This window comes from Phasianus colchicus, chromosome 5 (assembly GCF_987193195.1).
Source record: "Phasianus colchicus chromosome 5, bPhaCol1.hap1.1, whole genome shotgun sequence".
Taxonomy (NCBI): domain Eukaryota; kingdom Metazoa; phylum Chordata; class Aves; order Galliformes; family Phasianidae; genus Phasianus; species Phasianus colchicus.
Genome location: NC_143440.1, coordinates 14906952 through 14926778, shown reverse-complemented (window position 1 = coordinate 14926778; position 19827 = coordinate 14906952). Strand labels below are relative to the sequence as shown.

The window sequence follows — 19827 nt, the reverse complement described above, 5'->3', positions numbered from 1 at the left end:
ATGCACGTCAATCCAGGCATCCCTCCTTACTCCTGCTATGTTTATTTATATATACGCATATAAAAACAATAATCTTACTCTTGATTAATCAAGGTGATTCAGCCCATGCCTCCCACCGTCTTACTTTGACTCCAGTCTTATTCTAACAAATAGCCTTAAATATCACCAGGGTTACTCATAAAACATGGTGCTGCTCTGCATGAGTAAGGACTCTTTGAATCTGGCCTGGAGTAAAGTTACTAATTCTCAGTGAGAAGCAAAGCTAGACAAAGATTGCAAAATATTGTCCATTAATCTGTTCTTGAATTTTTAAACACATTTTTTGGTCTCTGTTCACTCGTGGATCTCTGAGCTAATGAACTTGTTGACAGGAATGTTCACCATAACAACCCATTTATAGCAAACATTGCAAGATCTTTGCAGTCTTTCCTTCATTCAAAATAACACCAGTCTCCCTCCCCAAGAAACAACCTTCCTGCTTTAGAGTGTTGTCATTAATTGTGAATATTCACATTGGTACCATGTTTTGTTTGTTTTTCTACATCCTTCTCTGGCAAAAAAAACACCAGAATTAAATCACTTTAAGTAGAATTTAATAAAGCAGTGGAACCAAGGAATGGCCATAAAGGTCCAGTACCAAGAGGGAGAATGGCCCAGAGGTGGGAGCTGTACAGAGATGGGGTGGTCAATCCTGTGCCACCCAAAGGCTTCACTGTGTGAAGCCCTAATGAAGGAACACTCTACCTGCAAGGCATTAAAGGTTAGCAGCTTTCAGGACCTCAGATAAGCAGCCTATGTGTAAGAGATGCGTAACTGATAAATCATCTGCTTGTGACCCAGCTATTAAAAAAAAAAAACACAACCATTGTATAAATGATTTAGTTATGAGTTCTTTACCTAAAGATGTCCTTCCGTCTGCTCGTGGATATTTTCTTCGAGGAGATTATTCATGGAGCAAGGATCTAAAATAAAAATTGAGGAGGATGGAGCAAAGCTGGGCTTTGGTGAGTACATCCAAGCCTTAGATACACTGCAAACAATCTGAGCCTGTTCCCAAGCAACTCCCAAGTAGAAAATAGGCACAACTGTTCTGAACAATTTTCTCAACAACTTGTTTGCCTACCTGTAGGATGTTCATCAGAGCTAAGCAAAATCAAGGGAGATCAGCCATGAATTGTTGACCTCAGCTTGCTTTGGATCTGGCCTGTCATTAGAATTATAGCTATGCCATTCTTCAAATTTCAAGCAGTTTTACAGAGAAAAAAAAAAGGTTAAAATTTTTATTACAATAGGAAAATGCAATTTTTCATTCTCTTCTTGTTTCAGAAGGTCTGAAGGGATTTTACTCAACTTCCTCTTCTACCTTCAGGCAGAGACCAAATCTGAGAAATTGCAACCCAATTTTGGAAAGTTCTCAGTGTGTGCAAATAGGGGGTCATGATGGGAAGCTGCTGCTGAACACACTTTGTTGTCTTGAGTGCTTCTGGGAAGCTGCTGCACACCAGGTGCACCCTCAGCCCTGCTTCATTCCAATTCATATCTGCCAATCAGAACAAGTATCTGATCAAAACAATGGGAGGTTTTTACCTCTTGGGACCAGCTTTGATAAAGGAAGGCAGGCAAGATCCAACCTTATGAAGATGGGAATTTCCCACCAACTTCTGGAGTGCAAAGTTCTGTATAAATATCAGCCTCTGTGTTGCCCCAAGCTTGGCAAAGTGAACTGCAGATTTCCCATTTACTCTGAGAACTTTGTTGCCGAACGTGTGAGCTCCAGACAGAACCGCATGGGAGACTCAGAAAGGAAGAGAGGAATGGCATCTGAATTCAGGAGTTCTGTCTTTGGCAAAATCCTGTCACGCAGGATGGGCTGTAGCCTGGACCTTTGGTGATATTAGACTTGATGGCGTTTGCATTGATATGTTTTTCCAATATTTAGTGTTTAGTGGAGTGTGGTGTGCCCTTACCAAGAGCAAGTGCTACCCTTGTAAGCATCAAGCCCGATTTAGACACCCGTGTTAGACATTTTGTCAAAACACACCAGCATTATGGAAAATAAAGTCTATAGAATTGGAAAAATTCACTGGAAATTCACTGTTGTTACATCCACTGATTTGGAAAAATCAGCACGAAGGCGCGATCCCTGAAATAAATGGAAGAAAACGTCTCACAGCCATCAGCAGGCACTGGAGGTCCCCAGCAGAGGCTGCCTGGGAGCATGGAAGCTACCGTGCACAGTGTCCTCAGCCAGGGAAAACGGCTCGCTCACCGGCCTGGAGCAGAGGCGTGCTCCTTGCCGTCGGTGCTGGTTGCTGGTGCTTCGATCTCTTGCTTGGTGATAGATCCCTGCCCCTAATTTGGGCTCCTGCTCTGCTCCAGGCAGAGCTGGAGGAGACAGAAGGCGTGAATGGACAGCCAAGACAGAGCGCAGCCAAGGGACTGGCTTGGCTCCGCGAGGCAAAACGCAAGCTGAGCCATTGGAGCCGGCTGTACACAGATGAGAAGGAAAATGCACAAAGTGATAAATAACTTTGCTCAGGCCGCCAGGAAGGGCTGCCAGAACATTCTCGCTTGGCTATGCTCTGACTTGGCTCGCCCTCCGCCGGCCCCCTCCTGCACAGACAAAGAGCCGAGCCAGAGCCACGCATGCATCTCAGGGACGGCTCGCCCTGGCCACTGCTGCCCCGTGTCCAGCCGGCACCTGGTGGGAAGGCCCCACCATGGAAGCGGGACCTTCCCTCAGCTCTGGGGGCAGCCAGAGGAGGCTCTGGGGCTCCCGGCATCTGTTCCGTTGCTCCCCTGGCAATCTGGGCTGCAGAACAATCTGTGCACCTATACAGAAAGCAGGCTGGTGCTTCCTCCTGCGGTGCTGGCAGTGCCTGTGCCTGCCTGAGGTGGAAGGAGAGATGGGTCTTGGAGGTTTATCAGGGAAAGAGAAGTGTCTGCCTTTCTCAGTTCAGCTGGCAGCTCCAGAGAAGCTATTGTTGCGGTGTTTCCAACGACTCATTGCCTCACTGATCTGTGATGCACATTGAACATATGTCTTTGTTTAGTTGCCCATTATTTAACCTAGATTTTTCCCCTCTTGAGAGATTACAGCAAATTCAGGGCATATGAATGGTTTAATTTATCATTTTCCAATATAGATTGTCATGCACTTGTGTATAGTGAAAATAATTTGTTGTCAAGTTATCCAGTTACCACCTCATTTTATATGCTCCATAATGAGCTATTTGTAATGATCCATATTCAGAAGAAATCTAAATAACCCAAATATTGCCATCTCGCTACAGATAGCTACTAGTGATTTCAAGCAGCACTGAATCATACTGATCCCTGGGAGAGCTATGTACACATTTTTACAGAAGTGGTTTGCTACTAGAAAATCCCTTTTCAAGTGTACCCTCCTTGCTTTTGAAACCCTATAGACATTGGAAAAAGTTTCCATTAAGAAAAAAAAAAGGAAATGTATTTCAATTTGAGGGAAAAATATAATTTTATTGGAATTTTTTTTTTCCAAGTTGCGTTTCGTTTTCTCTTTTTCCTCTTACCATCACATATTCCTTTTACAGTGGGTACATCTTTCCATGGGATTCTGCTCTCAGTGGTAGTGTCTGAAGCTTACACGGCATGCCCTTGTGCTAAATGTCCCTTGTTTTCCTAGCCTCTTAAAAAGCCTGGTGCTCAAATCAATGCATATTCATCCCCGATTCGTTCCCCTGGCCCTAAATGCCCAGAGGTTGCTCAGTGTGATGGAAAAAGATGGGTGTTCAGGAAGGTGGTTCATGCCATCTGAGTTCCAAATGAACCTCACCTGTAGCTCCTCACAGCCGAGGCAGCTTATTATTCTCCTGCTTGAACAAGATCCAAAGTTAGGCGTATCAGTCAGGCACCTGAAAATGATGTAGCCTGCACCTGGCTTAAGCCCTTTTTTTTTGTTCCTTTGTTGTGAGCAGGAGCCTCAAGCTCCATTCTTGATGCTTTAGCATCTATTTTCTAATCAGTCAGTCTGATGCAGTAGCTGCCTTTGGGGATTTAAAATGTAAGTTATTTCTTCTGTTATTTTATGGCATGACTTGGCATGAGGTGGCATAACCATTTGGCTTGGACGAGGGACCAGAGACTTGGACGGGCTGACAGACTATAGTCAGAGCCTAATGACTGCCTGCATGCTGCTAGGAGGAACCCCCTGGGGTGGTAGGGGACTGCTGCCAGCTCTGCTCTGAATTAACATCTTCGCTAAGGAGCAGGCAGGCAGAAGGGCGAGTAATGCTGAAAAACCGTGCCTTCAAGCTGCTGAGAAATCAGCCCTTGGAAAATTGCTTGGGTAGGTTGTTTGGGTTGATCAGACAGATAAATAATCAGCAACCCACGCTGTGCCCCAGTGAGCCTTCGCATTTGAGATGGATGCAAACACAAGAAGTCGTTAGCAGGGAAATTGCGGTAGTTGAAACTGAACTGAAATTGTTTGCACACAGAAGTGATCTTTAGGCATATGATATTTATAATGGGAGCTGCTAGCTGTGTAATCTGACTTCCTAAGAGAAATGATGAGCGTAGGTAGAAATGTCACTGCCCTGCGTATTCTCCAGCTGCTAGAGAAAGGTTGTGGAATAAAATGGGGGTCTCCTACAGTAGTAAAGAAATGAGAGGGGTTTTTGAGAGCTGTTCTGTGTGATGGAAGAACACCTCAGAAAGAATCCCAAGTGAAACAGGAGCAAGAGATTAGCACAAGGTAAATTCTAAACTTGAAGCTTCTGGTTTTCTTGCTCTTTTACAACTGCATTTCCAACCTTGTAGTTAAAAATATATATATATATATATGTAATGCTTTGTTCAGTTAGAATAACACTGTTTTTCTTCCTCAGTCTTGACTGGTTTTGTGAAGGAATTTGGATAAGTCCAGAAAGCACCAACACTTTTATTATTAGTAGTAGTATTAGTATATATACATATATATATCTCTAAAGCCAGAAGCACTTTTAAGGGTGTGATTTTGCAGAATACGTCATTATTAATTTCTCTGAAACATGGATCTGCTTCCTCATCTTTAGAAATTTGCTGATTTCTATTGTTTGGAAGGGATTGGGTTTCTGTATTTCCTTCTACCAGGGCTGCTCCAAAAGTAATGCCTCTTATTTTATTATGTTGGCACACTACATCAGAGCTGTATGTTGGTAGTATGGCAGTAGAGGCTGAACCCTCCCACCAGTATTCCATTGCATGTTGTTGCTGCCATGTGACAGATAATAACAGGGGGGCAGTTTGGCAGAATGGCGTCTGGCATGGAAGTGTGGATGAAAGAAAGGTGTGTCATTGAATTCTGTGCAGAGAAAATGGCACCCACTGACATTCATCAACACTTGGTGAACATTTATGGAGACCAACCAGTGGATGTGAGCACCATGAGGCAGTCAGACGTGGCTTTCAGCAGTGGCAACAGCTACCTGAAAGATGAGCCATGTTCTGGATGGCCATGCATAACTGTCACACCATGAGCATCTCGATCAGTGGTACAGTGATGTGCACTGTCTATGGGGATAGGAAAGGGGTGATCCTTCTGGACTTCCTGGAACCTGGACAAACCATCGACTCTGACTGTTGTGATACTCACTGAGCTGAATGCTAAAACTTCCAGAGTCAGGACAGAGATGAAGACAGCCTTTTTTCCTGCAGCACAATAACATCATGCCCTGTGTCATTTTGAAGACCATGGTGTCCATAGCCAATCTTAGCTGGACTGCCCTACTGCACCCACCATATAGTCCAGATTTGGCATCTTCTGTCTTCCACTTATTTAAGTCAATGAAAGATGGACTGTGTGAGCAACATTTTCGTATCAACAATTGCTGTCAAAAATGCATAGCTAATGGTGGTAACTATATTGAGAAATAGTGTTTTGTAGCTGAGAATTTGCTCTGTCGAACAGTGTTATTGTACTCTTTATATCTGTTGTAGTTTCCATGGAAATAAATGGAGGCATTACTTTCGGAGCAACCTATGTATTTCTTGGTCAGAGCAGGTCCAGATATTGCAGTCACATTCAGTAATTTGGCACTGGACGGGATCTATTCTAGGACATTTGGTATATGTTTTGAAAGAGTAAGAAATGGCAATGAAAATGAATCTCCTGTTCTGTAGCACTGGCATGAGGCACCAGTTCAAGAGTGTCGTGGCTTTTTGGGCACCAGGAAAGAAAACTGGTTGAAAGCATCACCCAGAAGTGCTGGGGGAAGGCTCTTGTCTTGGTGTTGGAGACAGTGGTAGGACTCCAGCAGATCACAGCTGAACTGTTGAAATATGGTGTCCTGGAAACTTGGGCATTTCTTGTCGTTTCATTCCTGGTCTCTTCTCTGTCCATGGTTAAGTTCCTAAACTAAGTGTTGAGGGCTCATAGTGATTTGTAAATTCTCTGCATGAGAGTTATGGGGTTATGGATGCTGTAGCCTCCACTTACTGGCCTTAGTAGGACAGGTACTGCAGGTGGGATAATAGGGAGAAGGTACACAGCTGTTCTGCACCTATAGGCTGTGGTCTGTGTCTGTTGTTATTTAACACCATGGCATTGTCCTGGCCTGACTCTCTACATTTACAGGCAGAAGTGCAGTTAACATCCTGCTAAAATGAACGTGGGTGTTGTTCATGTATCAAATTGCACTGGTTTAATGAACTCCCTATGAAATAATGTCTTGAGCGATAGCAGGATGAACTGGGGTAGCCCCAGAGTGATGTGAAATAACCACAGTGATAGTTCAGGATCCTGGGCTGTTGCTGTGTCTACTAGCCAGTTTGACTTCCCATTGCAGTGGAGGAATATTAGCCAGGAGACGACTCATTGCTGAGGCTCCCGCGTGACAATTGTGCTTTCTGCCAAACCTCCTCCCCCCGCAGGGCTGAAGCAAGGCAGACATCAAACTGTTACTATCGTTGGTTCTTGCAACACATCCCAACTGGTGCATTCGATTTATCAGATGCCATTAGGAGAAGGTGTATTTGAAGACATAGTTGAAATTTTTCACATAGGCTGCTTTTTTCTCCCCATCAGAAAAGTTTTTTAATTAAAGTATTGGGTGTCTGTAAGTGAAAAATTGTCTGCTTTCCACAGAAACCCATTGTATTTTCCACAAGATAAACTATCCCAAACTGAAGAATTTTAACTGTAAGCCAGAGAATCCATTCTGCAAAACAGCACCGTGATGCCTTGGAATTCAGAGCAGGTGATGCAGGGAGCTCTCCCAATGTGCACCAACATCCAGAAGTCCTAAATTCGTACTGTCAGAGGGCTCTTGTTGACTTAAACCCTGGAAAAAAGTGTCTGCTATGCTCTAGTCATTCAGTACTCCTGATGCTTCTGGTCTTTCTCTACTCTTCCTTCAAGACACCAACAAGCGTAACTGTTAGCAGAAAAGCAGTCTTAACATCATCTGAAAATAGAGCCCTTCCCTTGTCCGTGTAACAGTGTAATCCCAAGTATCAGTGCATGCATCGCTGCATCTATAAAGCCTCAGGAAACTGCAGAGTTAGGGATTCAAAAGGAAAGGTTGAACAGCAAAGTGTCCTGGTCCACAAAAAACTTATCACCATGTTTGACGGTGTTGTGCTTTTGATGTTTTGATGGCCCAGTTTGTGAGATTTAGGTGTGTATTCAAAGAGCCCTGCATCTTAGCAGTTGTTAACTGGGAGATAACAAGCAACAGGATGAGAGGTAATGGCCTCAAGTTGTGCCAGAGAAGGTTCAGGTTGGATATTAGGATTAATTTCTTCCCAGGAAGAGTGGTTGGGCACTGGCACAGGCTGCCTAGGGAGGTGGTGGAGTCACCATCCATGGAGGCGTTCAAGAAATGTGTGTATGTGATACTTAAGGACATGATTCAGTGGCTGATATTGGTGGTAGGTGGACTAGATGATCTTAGAGGCCTTTTCCAACTTTAATTATGATTCTATTCTATCCCATCACTGGGATGGCTGGAGTTTGAAAAGAAATGCCACCACCTCACTGCAAGGCAGTTATTGGAAGGGACAGAGGTTTTCAGCTGTCCCTGTCTGCCTACTCCTGCCATGAAGACGTGTAATGGAGGTGTTTCCTGGGGTGAGTGAAGCTGAAGAGGGCAGCAACAGAAGGGGTCTGCAAGGAAGCCCCCAGATGAATGGGTCATTGAGATCTCAGCACTTCTACGAGCAGCCTCTCAGGGTGCCCAAACTGGAAGACAAAGGACAGTAAGTAAATTCAGATGACTCACCGAGGTGGGACAGGATGGAGAGGCTAATCCCTGTCAGTTCCTGCAGACTATGAAGAAGCACGTCCAAAACAAGCACATCATCACCAACCTCTGATGAGGCCAGAAGATGCGAGGAGACTTTGATGGATGGCCTCTTACATCCTTGGCATCCTCATGAGGGAGCGGCTACCTGGAGACAAGCATCTTATGGCGTGCTGGTGGAGTGGGCCTGTGGACACCTCTCCATGCCTGCGAGTCTTTGTGCTATGTAAGTGCAATGGAAATCATTTTTCTTTTAAAACAAGATCTTCTCCCCCTCCTGCAAGGCCCCACGTTGAACTTCTCTGCATCGTTGCGACATTATTTCCAACATCCGTTTAATGAGGAAAAAATAGTTCAGGACCCCACTTTCATCCCGCCATGAGTCAGTACTGTGTGTACATAACAGTATGCAACCTTGGTCACATCCAGCGGGAGTCCAAGCCGGCACCCAGGGCGCCTGGAGGATGCGTGACTCAAGGTCTGCTGGGAGGATGAAGCTGCTCCCAGCCCTCGGGAGGTGTGAAGGTGGGAGATGCTTAAGGGCCAGAGCTCAGTTCTTGGTCCCGGTGATGGCCGTGCTGAAGAAAACCAGGATGCTAGGGATGGTCTGAGTTGCACCAAAGGGTATATTTGGAGCCTGCTAAGGGGAAAAGAAGCTTAGGCATAAATTTGTGTTGTTTTACAGTTGCATCAAAGCGTAAGTCAGCTTTCTTCTTGCACTGCCTCCTCTCCCCTTTTAAATGTCCCTTAATACATAAAAATAAAGATCCTTTATGTGCATAAAAGTAGAAGGCGCCTCCCCTAAGCATGTTTTAAAAATGCCAAAAATAGTCCTGAAGTCTCAACCAAAAGCGAACATCGCCAGCATTTCTGTGGAAAATGTCTGTAGCTGGAAGGGGCAGGGGGAGGAACCCGAGCTGGGGCTCGGAGGTGCTCTGCTGTGCCCCCAGCTCTGCTGCCTGCTGTTCCCAGCACCTCATGACTGTGCAGGACTGGCCCAGCTGGGATTCAACTACTGGCCCCCCCGGGAGGCAGCCTGCCTCTGCCATGGGCTTCCCTGTCCTTCGTCTGACAGTTCTTGGCAGCTCTGGCGCAACGTGTTGTTAACAGCAGTCTTCCTAATTAATGGGGAACATGTGTGTGTTGCAGAAACTCTTTTCTTTTTTTTTTCTTCTTTTCTTTTTTTTTTTTCCTTCTTCTTCTGTTTGGTGGAAATACCGTAAAAGTGTTTATATCCACTATTAAAGTTGGGGGGAAGGGGGTTTACTATCTTCTTATCCCAAAGGTTTCCTTTACCTCAGATCAACCCATTTTGGGAACAGGCACTTCTCTAATCCCTGGGTGTCTTTTCTTAAATGCTTTCACACATCTGCACCCCTCTGCCCTGCATTCCTGCCATACCATCATCTTGTCCTAATGAGAAGTAGCAGCCTTCAGCATTGCCAAGTTCTTCTTTTTTTTTTAAAGACAGAATCCTGTTTATCAAAAAGAATTTCAGAAGTTTGTTGATTTTTTCCATTCATTAACTTAAATTTTTGTTAAAAAAAAAAAGAAGAAGAAGAAACTTTTGCTTTCCCAACTGTTTTCCCTTCTTGAGTAATCAGAAAACATGTTTATATACCATCTGCCACCAGCATGTTGTACAGATGAGCTGGCAGACTCACGTCTTCAGTTCACCTCTAGATCAAGAATAAGGGTCCCCTATCACAGGTGATTTGCTAAACCTTCTGTTGCAGCCTCCAACACAAAGTCTGCTTGGGGCTGGCTTAGGAACAAACACCAGAAGAGAATAAAGCAATGCACACATCTATCCTCAGCTGGTACCAAACAGCAAGTGTTAACTGAGCTCATAAGGTGGTGCATAAGGTCTCCAGCCCCTTGCAAATGTGCTGGGGCCCAGGGGATGTGAGCACAGTGTGCAGCACCACACTGAAATAATATGTTCCTAGTAAGCTGGACCTGGCAACCCTGTGTGGTATCCTATAGTGCAGAGCACACATGCCTATACTATCTCTTGTAGATGGACATTGAGCAGGGACCACTCTCAGACCTCCATGTGGTAAATAATAGTGATATAGAATACACCTATAGTAACATGCATGGCCCTTCTTTAAGAGCTGAGAATCCTTAATCTAGCCTCCATGAAGGGAGATGCTCCTGTTCCCACTTTGCAGACATTAAAATGGAAGTACAGAGTGTCAAAGGAAAGTATCATTGGTGGAAGCTGTGGAGAAAGCTGTAATGTGCACCTGCCCTTCAAAGTCTCGCCAAGGCTTTTGGAAATACATAGAATACGTAGGAGAAGAGCAGAATGATGAATAGTGATCAGTATGTTATTTTGGCTTTGGGCAAAGTTTAATCTTCGTTTTTCCAGGAGAATTCTATTCCTGGTGTTTTCTGTGTTCTGCGTTAAGAACAGGCTCTGAAATTCCACAGATAACACATTTTCCTGTATTTGCCCCAAAAGGGGGAAAAAAGAGAAGGGCATTTGTGGAACTTTGTCCTTTGTTTCTTGTGGAAGACAGCAGAAAACTTGAGACCAAAGCATCAAATGTTTCATTTCTCATCAAATGCATGGAAATGTCATTTTTTTCTAGGTCTACCAGAGCCACAAATATGTTAACATAAGCTGATACTACCAGTATAGCTAATGGACCAGATCCACAGCCAGCATTAGCTGGCATTGCCCTGTGGTGTACTTGTTACCCTAGCAGCTTGCCAACCGTGGTGTCATTTTCCAGATGATTTGTATGGAACTATGGCAACTTATATCCACTGGAGGTCTAGCCAACTCAACTGACACGCACCCAGGAGGACCTGGATTTGCAGAGCTCATAAAACCAACCTGGAGAAATGGTTAAATGTCTCACCTTCATGTCAGGTCCTCAGCATTGCATTACAGGACATATTTTTTTCTATGGCAGTGCATTGCACCCCATGACCTTGTGACATACCTGGCAAAACTCCACAGCAAAGACCCAGGCTGGTGAAGCTGTACTGATGGAAGGAACACAACACTGGTATTTTCCTTTGCAGGACAACCACAAAAAGAAAGACAAGGGAACAGATAGATGAAACTGGAAGAACCCTTAAGATGAAAGAAGAGATGGGGTCATTTCTGAATGACTGTAACAGAATTTAACTAAGGATACTGATCTGTGACAACCTTGAAATTCTATAGACACCGTGTTTTTTCCCCACAGCCTGCCAAGACCTTGCTGACACATCCAGCACAAGAAAAGAATCAGCATACACTGTATCCTCAAAATCCTCAAAGGTTTCTGGATAATCGTCCTCTAGCATATTTAATGCTTTAGTGTGCACAAGCAGAGAGTTCCATCTTTTTCTATCTAATGAGAAGCAAGTTAGTCTTTCCATCTGCCATTTGGTTCTCAGACTGAACTTACCCCTTCCTTTTTTTTTTTGTGCCTTCAGACAAAGTGAACTTTTCTAAGCATGCTGTTCATGTTACCTTCAGGTCTCCTCCATTTAAGGCTCTCTGTCTACTGAAGGAAAGACCCATCTGGGTCTTCAATTGCTTTCATGTTCTCTATCAATAAAACCAGGGGAATGATAAGTATCTCGATCCTGATACAGCGCATTCCTCATTACAGCCAGTTCGTATGGATGTATGCATACAGTCTGCGTACAGCTTTAAAAGGTACACCCTTGTTAGCTTAAGGCACTGTTTTCTGGGCACTGGTGTCTAAGCTAACAGTATTTCCAGTTTCAGGCAACACAACCTCCATTATCTTTTAGATACTACATCACACCTGTGTCCATAGCTGGCAGCTCATTGTCTGCTTGTCTCAGCTAGCACTACCCTTACTAATGCCTTGGGGCAGATCACAAGGGCAGTGGGGCAGCTGCCCATCCCAAGCACACATGACAGGGACTGTGCTACAGCATTTGTCCCTCCAAGCCTTCGTTCAGCCTTGTTTTGGCAGAGCACTCAGCTTTGCATACCATTTTTTGCTGGACGCTGGCTTTGAACTCCACATTGCTTTTCGACTTCAATTCTCTTGACAAATGGCTGCATTGAATCCATGCCTGCCCATAGCCCCTCTTTATTTCTTTTTTTTCTCTTGGATTTTAACCACTCTTGGGCTGCAACTAGGGGCTTCAACAGGCATCTTCAAAGCAACCTGTTTCGGTCTTCAGCTCAAGTTCAGTTGTAAGTTGTTTTGTGGCCAGCCTTCTTTGTGCAGTCTCTGCTTTAGAGCATATTACTTATACGTTTCTTCTTTGTGGGTAGAGAAAAAGGCATTCCTCTGATTTCTGGCCTGTGGTATCAGAGCTAGCTTTTCTCCCTGCCAAGTAGATCAAGCAGTTCAGAACTAACAGCTGTCAGACATAAGGCTGCCTGTCTGACTCGTCCTACAGATATCCTATAGCTTTCTAGGTAGAGCATGGAGTACTATAAAAGCTTATTGTATTTTTAGTACTTCACTCTTGGTAAAATATCCAACTGTTTTGTTCAGCCACCAACTGTCATTTTTTTTTTTCCTTGTGTACAGCAGCCATCTCATACTTGCATAGGCTTCAGAGAAACCTGTCTCAGATGCACCTGCTTTTCACAGCTGCCCTTGACTGGGGGGGGAGGGATCCTCCTTTGAAAATGTAGTTACAGGAGCACAACCCATCTGGACCTGATTAGATTGGAGGGAGGGGCTGGCACCTGGTGTTAATAGAAGGAGAAAGAAGCAAGGAGAGTAGTTTTCTACACAACCTTCTAGGAAGGAAGGAGGTAGGAATGGAGGTGGAGAAAGATGTTTTTTGGGAAAAGGCTGAGGGATGGCGCTAAGTCAGAGGTGCTTTTCTGAAAGCATCTATGAGTCAGGGCTGAGTCAGTCTGTAGTCAGTAGAAGTTTTAGCATGTTGGCTTCCTAAGCTATATGGTATAGACCGATGAGGAAAGGGTGAGGTCTTCAGAAAAGCGTGCTTGTTTTTGTTTGTTAGGTGAGAGAAGGTATGCAGTGAGGCTGGAAGGTGTTGAAGGATAACTGGGGACTCCTCTGTGGTGCCTGTGAGTCCAGGCTGAGCCATGAAGAGAGATCTGTAGGCAAAGTTCTTCAGGAGCATTCTGTAGGGAGGGCTGATACGGCTGATGGTACAAGAGGTTGCAGAAGAATTTGAGGAATAACAGATGTGGGACGATTAGGATGTGTACCATAATGTGCTGTAGTTAGGTGCTAAATAGCATGAGGAGGTTGTAGAGGCATATAACCATGTGTAACCGAAGAACAGCAATACTGGCAGTGGTCTCCCTGTGCATCTCAGTAGCCCAGGAGTAACTCAAACCATCTGATTCCCTGTGCTCAGAGGTGAATTTGGCAGATAGGCAGGAGGGGTGAGAACTGCAGCAGTTCTATGAGTCTTGGAAAACAAGTGACTGAGGAGAAGGGAAGTTCCTAAGCCTCTGAAAGAATATGAAATTGCTGATTGCCCTTCATAAGGCTGACTCTTGAATTATTTGTAGACTATAGCTTGATATACCAAAGGCAAAAAAAGAGAAAGGGGAACAGACCAAAATCAATGCAGTAGCACACTGCAAATGGGTTCACTGTGGGACTGCAGTTGACTTAATAGTATATAACAGCCCACCGAGCTCAAGTGACTTTGCTGTATTTGTGTGTTTGCCCAAGCTCACCGTGTTGAGTAAGAGTTTTACTACCAAGAAATTATCATAAATGCTTTTTCTTTGAGATATTCCCTGATACTTGTGGGAGAAACATGGCCTAGCTTGTGCTCTGCACTGTTGTGGTAGGATGTGCAGGTAGATCAGCATCCTCGAAGCTGGCTAAAATCCTCACCAAGCCAAAAGTGACTTGAAGTATCTCCCCTAGATCTTCCAAAGGGGAGCTCAGTGGGTGATTTTTGAGCACCAAGATAGAGTGGGTTTCCATCTCCTAGATGGTGGGAGGAGGTGAGAGGTATACAGTGTTTGTTGATCCTATGCACCGAGGAAGAAATCATAGAGCTGTCTAGTGCCAAAGATGCCCTCATGCCTCATATGTATGAACTACTACCAACATCCATCCTCTTAACTTACAGGGCTATGTTCTTGTTGGTTTTTCCTTCAGCAAAGATGCATTCATGCGGACCACTGCAAATTAACATCTAAATTCCCACCCTTCCACTCTGCCTTCTAAATCCATTCACTTGTATTTCTTGGATGTATAGCAGCAGCTAATTCATTAGTGTCGTTATAAAAATAATTGCACTGCTGACATTAGTGCAAAGAGTGCAAATCTTGCTGAAGGCCCATGGTGCAGGGTTATACATAGACATGCACAGAGGTAGAACTGCTCTGATCTACAAGCTCTTGGCTGTGGGAGCAAAGTTCCTAAAATCACTCTCATATGGAGCATTCTATTTTTGCAACTCAGCCCAGACTTAGCTCTTTCAGCTTGCCTTTTTCCAGTGAACTCTTTAGATATTCAGCTGAATTAAATTGTCACAGCTGACTCCAGGTTCTTCATTTTCACTAATTACCAAAATTGGCAATTTCCTTCTGACATCAGCATGGGCGTTGCCCAAAGAGTGACTAAATGACACCCTCAGGATTCAGCCCTTCTTAGATTTTAGGAGGTTGTTTTTTATTATTTTGTCTTCCTTTGGTGAGGGTGTGGGAGACTGTTTGATAGAAAACTTTCTGACTCAGCTCTCTTTGGTTACTTTTTTTTCCACGAAAGGTAACAGATGCTCATTGTGACGTGAACGTAATTTCAGTACCTGCAGAGGAGAAATGACGACCGGAGCCACCCGAGCTTAAAGGTTAGTTTATTTCAAATGATTTTGACGTCAATAGGCAACGATATATATAGCAAAATATTTTTCCTCCTTACCACAGGGCCTTTAAAAGGATATCTTTGTTGTGTTAGTTGCCATAGCAGTGACTAGCATGGTTATATATACGTGTGTATATGTATGAGGAGGGATTCCCCAACCCCAGGGCTGATTGTGTTGGCTTCTGTGTGCTTCTGTGGTTGTATTTCCGCTTCCTTCCCTTGCTTCACATGCTCCAAGGCTCTGAGGCAGCCTGTGAAACATTTCCCAGTTGGGAAATGAGTATTTTTGGTCAAGCACCTTGAAGTGTGAGCGTTGTCATGCTTTGCTGGGCTTCTAATTGGAGGGTATCTCAGAATGCTGGTTGCAGAGTTCTGTGCTGGTGCTGGGGTAGTTTGTGAGCAGGGCAGATGATGGAGATTTGCAAGATGATGTAGTTCTAGTTCAGAAGTAAATTAAGAGGCCATTGGTAAATGCATTGTTTATTATGTAGACTGCTTTGCATGTGTCCAGATCGTGCTGAAAGGCCTTTGCAATATTTAGCTGATCCTCACCTTAGAATAGATTTTATCTCTGTGCTCGTGTTTCAAAAATGTTCCTCCCTTTCAGCAACATTCTGTTGTAGTCCAGAGATCTTCCTGCTGGTGGTTTCTCTCATCTTCCTTCCTTGCTTTTTTCCCTCGTGGTCTGCCCTGAGCACTGTGCCTTGCTAACAGAGGGGCTTTGATCCGGATCTGAAATGGCCCTTGAATGCACAAGCCAAACGTCCATAAAAGATTTCTTGATCTCCTTTTGACCAAGCTGTCATCTAAATCTGAGCCTCTTCTATTCTTGAGTTGTACTGTACATGCACTGGCCCCTGCATGCTAAATGAGCCCATTAAGTGCTACGGTTACGTCTGTGATGTGCACTTCAGTGTCTGTAGCAGTCTCACCTTCTCCTGTCCTGCGATCAGACAGCAGCAAAATATGAGCTGGTAATGGTAGGAAAGGAGTGACTGCTTTCCTTTACTCTCCAAATATTGTTTGCTTCACAAGTATCACCAAACTTCAGGATGGTCCTAGATGTGGTGAGGATGTGGGCTTTCTCCTCACTGTTTTCAGTAAGGGGGAGTGGAAAAGGTTACTGCTATCTGAGAATAAATGGGAGAACCTCTCCAGACTGGGTGCAAATCTCATGTCAAACTGGACTTGACAGTATGTTGGTGAAGGAAGAGCATGTATATACAGCACTATCTTAAAGAGCAGAAAGTGCTGAGTGGGCACCTGAATCAGACTGAAGTGGTTTGTTTTTGTTTTTTGGTTTTTTTTAGTTCAAACTCCTGCTTTCCTATGATATATTTTTCTCAGTGATTTTTTTTTTTTTTAATATTGAGACTTTTTTTCACTTTACCTATGCCTCTGCATCAGTGCAGCCAGCTGAAATCCAGCTTCTTCTCTTTTTGCCTGTTTGTTACCAACATGTAAGATGCTGGAATGAGGACTTGGCTGGCTATTGTGTTGATGACAAATGAAAGAGAAGCAAACACAGCTTGCTTGTCTGCAGCTACAGTGGTTCAGCAGGGCTGGCAGTAGTAGAGACATGTTATTTGTTGATAAAACATGTGACGCCAAGCTCTGAGAAGAAGCTGAGATAGACAGTATCTCAGTGTGATCATCTGCCTGTCATGCCTGCATGAAATCTCAGCTTACTGTGCTGACCTAACCTGCAGGAGTTGAAATTGGGCATGGCTTCAGGTGGGTTAGATCAAGACTGACACTGTAAGCACATGTTGTTACTTTCTCCTCACTACTTGTCATGCCCCTTGTAGAAGTGATGTGTATATGCATATACGCTCGTGCTTTGGCTGCCTAGCATGCACGCTTCCATGTTCTAGCCTTTATATACTTAATATATATGTGTGTATCTATGTAAAGAGCCTTATAAGAGAGAGAAGGCAGTATGTCCCAGTGCACGTGGCAGACAGTTAAGCTTGAATCCCTCTCTGCCAGTTCCTTGTGGGCTCATCTCACCAGCATTATAGCACTTCTTTCCCTTTGTGTAACTCCTGCTGACACTCTTCGTGCTTCACATGTCTGCCTTTGCACTGAATATCCCTGGTAAACTATGCTGTGCCATGCTGCAGCTCCTTCAGGGCAGGATGCTGAGGGTTTTTATTCTGGGTGATGGGGCAGATTGTCCCTTGTAGCACATATATGTTCCAAGTAGGGATGGCAGAGGTTGATGTGGTGTCCCAGCTGTGCGCATATGTGAATGATGCATGGGAATGAGAGTAACAGTGACAAATGTGAGGATGTCCCCAAGTGTGGTGTGAGCATGGGACCCGATGAGAAGGCAGTGAGGAAACCTCCATGGAGCAAATCTTAATTCACATCTCTGCCCCACTGTTTGTGCATACAAAGAGAGCTGCTCCAACAAAGCTCTGTGGGAAGGGGTGCTGGAAAGCAGCGTGTATCAAGTTCTTGTAATTACGGTGGTAGCTAGAATAGTAAGAGACAGACTTTGGACCATAAAGCTGGCAGCCTAAATAGCCAAGAGGCGCGGGACAGTGAGGAACGTGGAGCTGTGGAGGCGAGACGTGACTTTCCTAGGTTACACGGTGGGATAGCAGGGTAGCCAAGAACAGTTGCCCGACTCCCTAGCCACTATCTTTGCAACACGACCACACTCCCCTCAGTAATGAGAGCCATGCTGAACCTTTGACAAGAGCCAGCTTGGCTCTGCTTTGAGTGGTCACCATTTTTGAGGTTTTTTTGGGGGGAAAAAATACCAATTCAACAGTAAATAAACCCATTCTTTTCTAGTTTTACACAGCAGCAGAAGTACTAGAAGTGCTAATGTTGGGAAACCAAAAGTATTGTTGGCTTTTTTCATTGCCCTAAACCTACCAGGAGGTGGAATATCTCAGCTTTTATCTTTCGGGAGAAATGTCTCTTCTGAAGCTATCGCCTCTATTTTTGAACTATCTCAGATGTTGGGTGCTCCTCCAAGACTTCTTGAGGTTTGCTTACTGTAGACACCGTGGGTGGGGATGCAGGACTGTAGCAAACCTGGCTCCTCAACAGTGTGAAAGATTGTTTTGATAAGTCGAAGCTCTGCAGTAAGTAGTCTTCGTCTCATCAATTCATGCATTTGGATTTAATGAAATGATTTATTAATTGCACACAAGTGACTTCTCCCTTAAAAATATAGCCACTCACCCTCAAGTACTTTCTGCATGACAGTAAATAAATTGGTGTGGAGTTTATGAACATGAGGGTTGCTGGTCCAGGCTCAAAACAGCAGAGCCCAGTTAATTTCAAGAGCTGGATCTCCACAAAATGTTCACAGCAAAGCCCCAAACTAGGTGCAATAAACCTAACACCAGCCAAGTTTGTAAACCTGGGCTGAATTGCAGGAAAGCTTTGGGCCAGGTTTTGAAGAAGCCCTGGGCCAGGTTTCCAGTTAGCTTGAAGCCACTTTATAAAATAAATAAATAAAAAAGGATCCTGATCAGATTTTGATTATCCCAAGGGCGATTCTTCAAGGGCTTTCCACCAGCCAGGATTTGAGCTCACTGCTGCCAAATCCCAGACCTACTGAGGGCTGAGTGGTGGCTGTGTCCAGAGGCAAGTCTTGGTCATGTCTGCCCCCAAACCATGTAGGACCGATGCCCCAGGAACGTGCTCACAGCCCGGGCAGACAGCTTCCCCTATAGATTAAGGTGGTTTCATTTTCATCGGGTTTCAGCACTTGGCCTTTTGGGCTGGATTTCACGCCAAGTTTTCCAATCCAAGAGGCCCGCAGGGCTTGTGGACATGCAAAACCACCAATGTAACGAAAATTGGTTTAAAATTGATTTAGTTTGGAAAAAAAAAAAAATAATCCAAGCCACCATGTGGAAACATTTAGAAGAGTTAGTTACCAAGTTTAGCTAAATGGAAGTAAATGCATTTAAATATGTCCATACAGAGCACTGGAGAAAGTAAATCTATTTACCATGAATTTTAATTAAACCAACCAAGTACTGGTTTAATAACCACCAGTGAGTGGAATTTGCCAAAGGACTGATATCCCTGCTTGACTCCCTGAAATGCTGTCTTCCAGTTACCTTTGTAAACTTTCCTGGACACTTAATTTTTCTTTAGGGCATTGGTGTTTAGGTCCAGAGCCTTGAAGGCATTTATTAATATGACTAAACACTGATGATTTTAAGAAGATCTGATCCCTTTGAGAATCTTGGCTTGTACACCTCATTCCTATTAGCCTGGAGGGAGGATTCTACTCTTCTTGGTCAGCTGAATAATTTTGGCTGAGCTGTGGGATCCTAAATGACTTAAGTACGGGAACAATTAATAGTATTTTTTGGGAATCAAGTCTATAGAGTGTTGTCGCTGAAATCCCAAACTCCCTGGTTCTCCCAGAGTAAAGTTAGCTTGCATTATGAGGGGGGTGAAATAAGACCTGTTTAAGTCAAAGCAGCCCATTGAGCCGAGCAGAGCCCTTCATTTGGCCTGCTTCTGTGTAGCCTGGGTAATTGCCAGTTGAACAATCAGAGGGTCCTCGCACTAGGTTTGGTCGAGTGCAATAACCGTTCACAAGGTCCCAGGTAGAGCCATCCTGACAGCAGCATGGAGACTTGCTGAGTTCTCGTTACAGAAACCAGCCGTATCAACGTTCTTTGTCCTGCAGTCGTTTCAGTTTTTTTATCTGTTTTTTTTTTTTTTAATTTTGTTGTGTTTGGGGTTGTTTTCCTCCATCAGCGTGGTGTGTGGAGCACAGGGTGCCTCTGCTCCCC

General features: G+C 44.3%; 1 long non-coding RNA gene across 5 annotated transcripts in view; it reads left to right on the top strand.

The window, feature by feature from the left end:
* LOC116242936 (uncharacterized) overlaps positions 1-19827 on the top strand; it is a 190037-nt gene that overhangs the window by 80279 nt on the left and 89931 nt on the right. For all 5 annotated transcript variants that reach the window (XR_016466742.1, XR_016466743.1, XR_016466741.1 and 2 more), the window contains one exon: positions 14957-15038. This is a non-coding gene — a long non-coding RNA (uncharacterized LOC116242936). The remainder of the gene's footprint in view (positions 1-14956; positions 15039-19827) is intronic.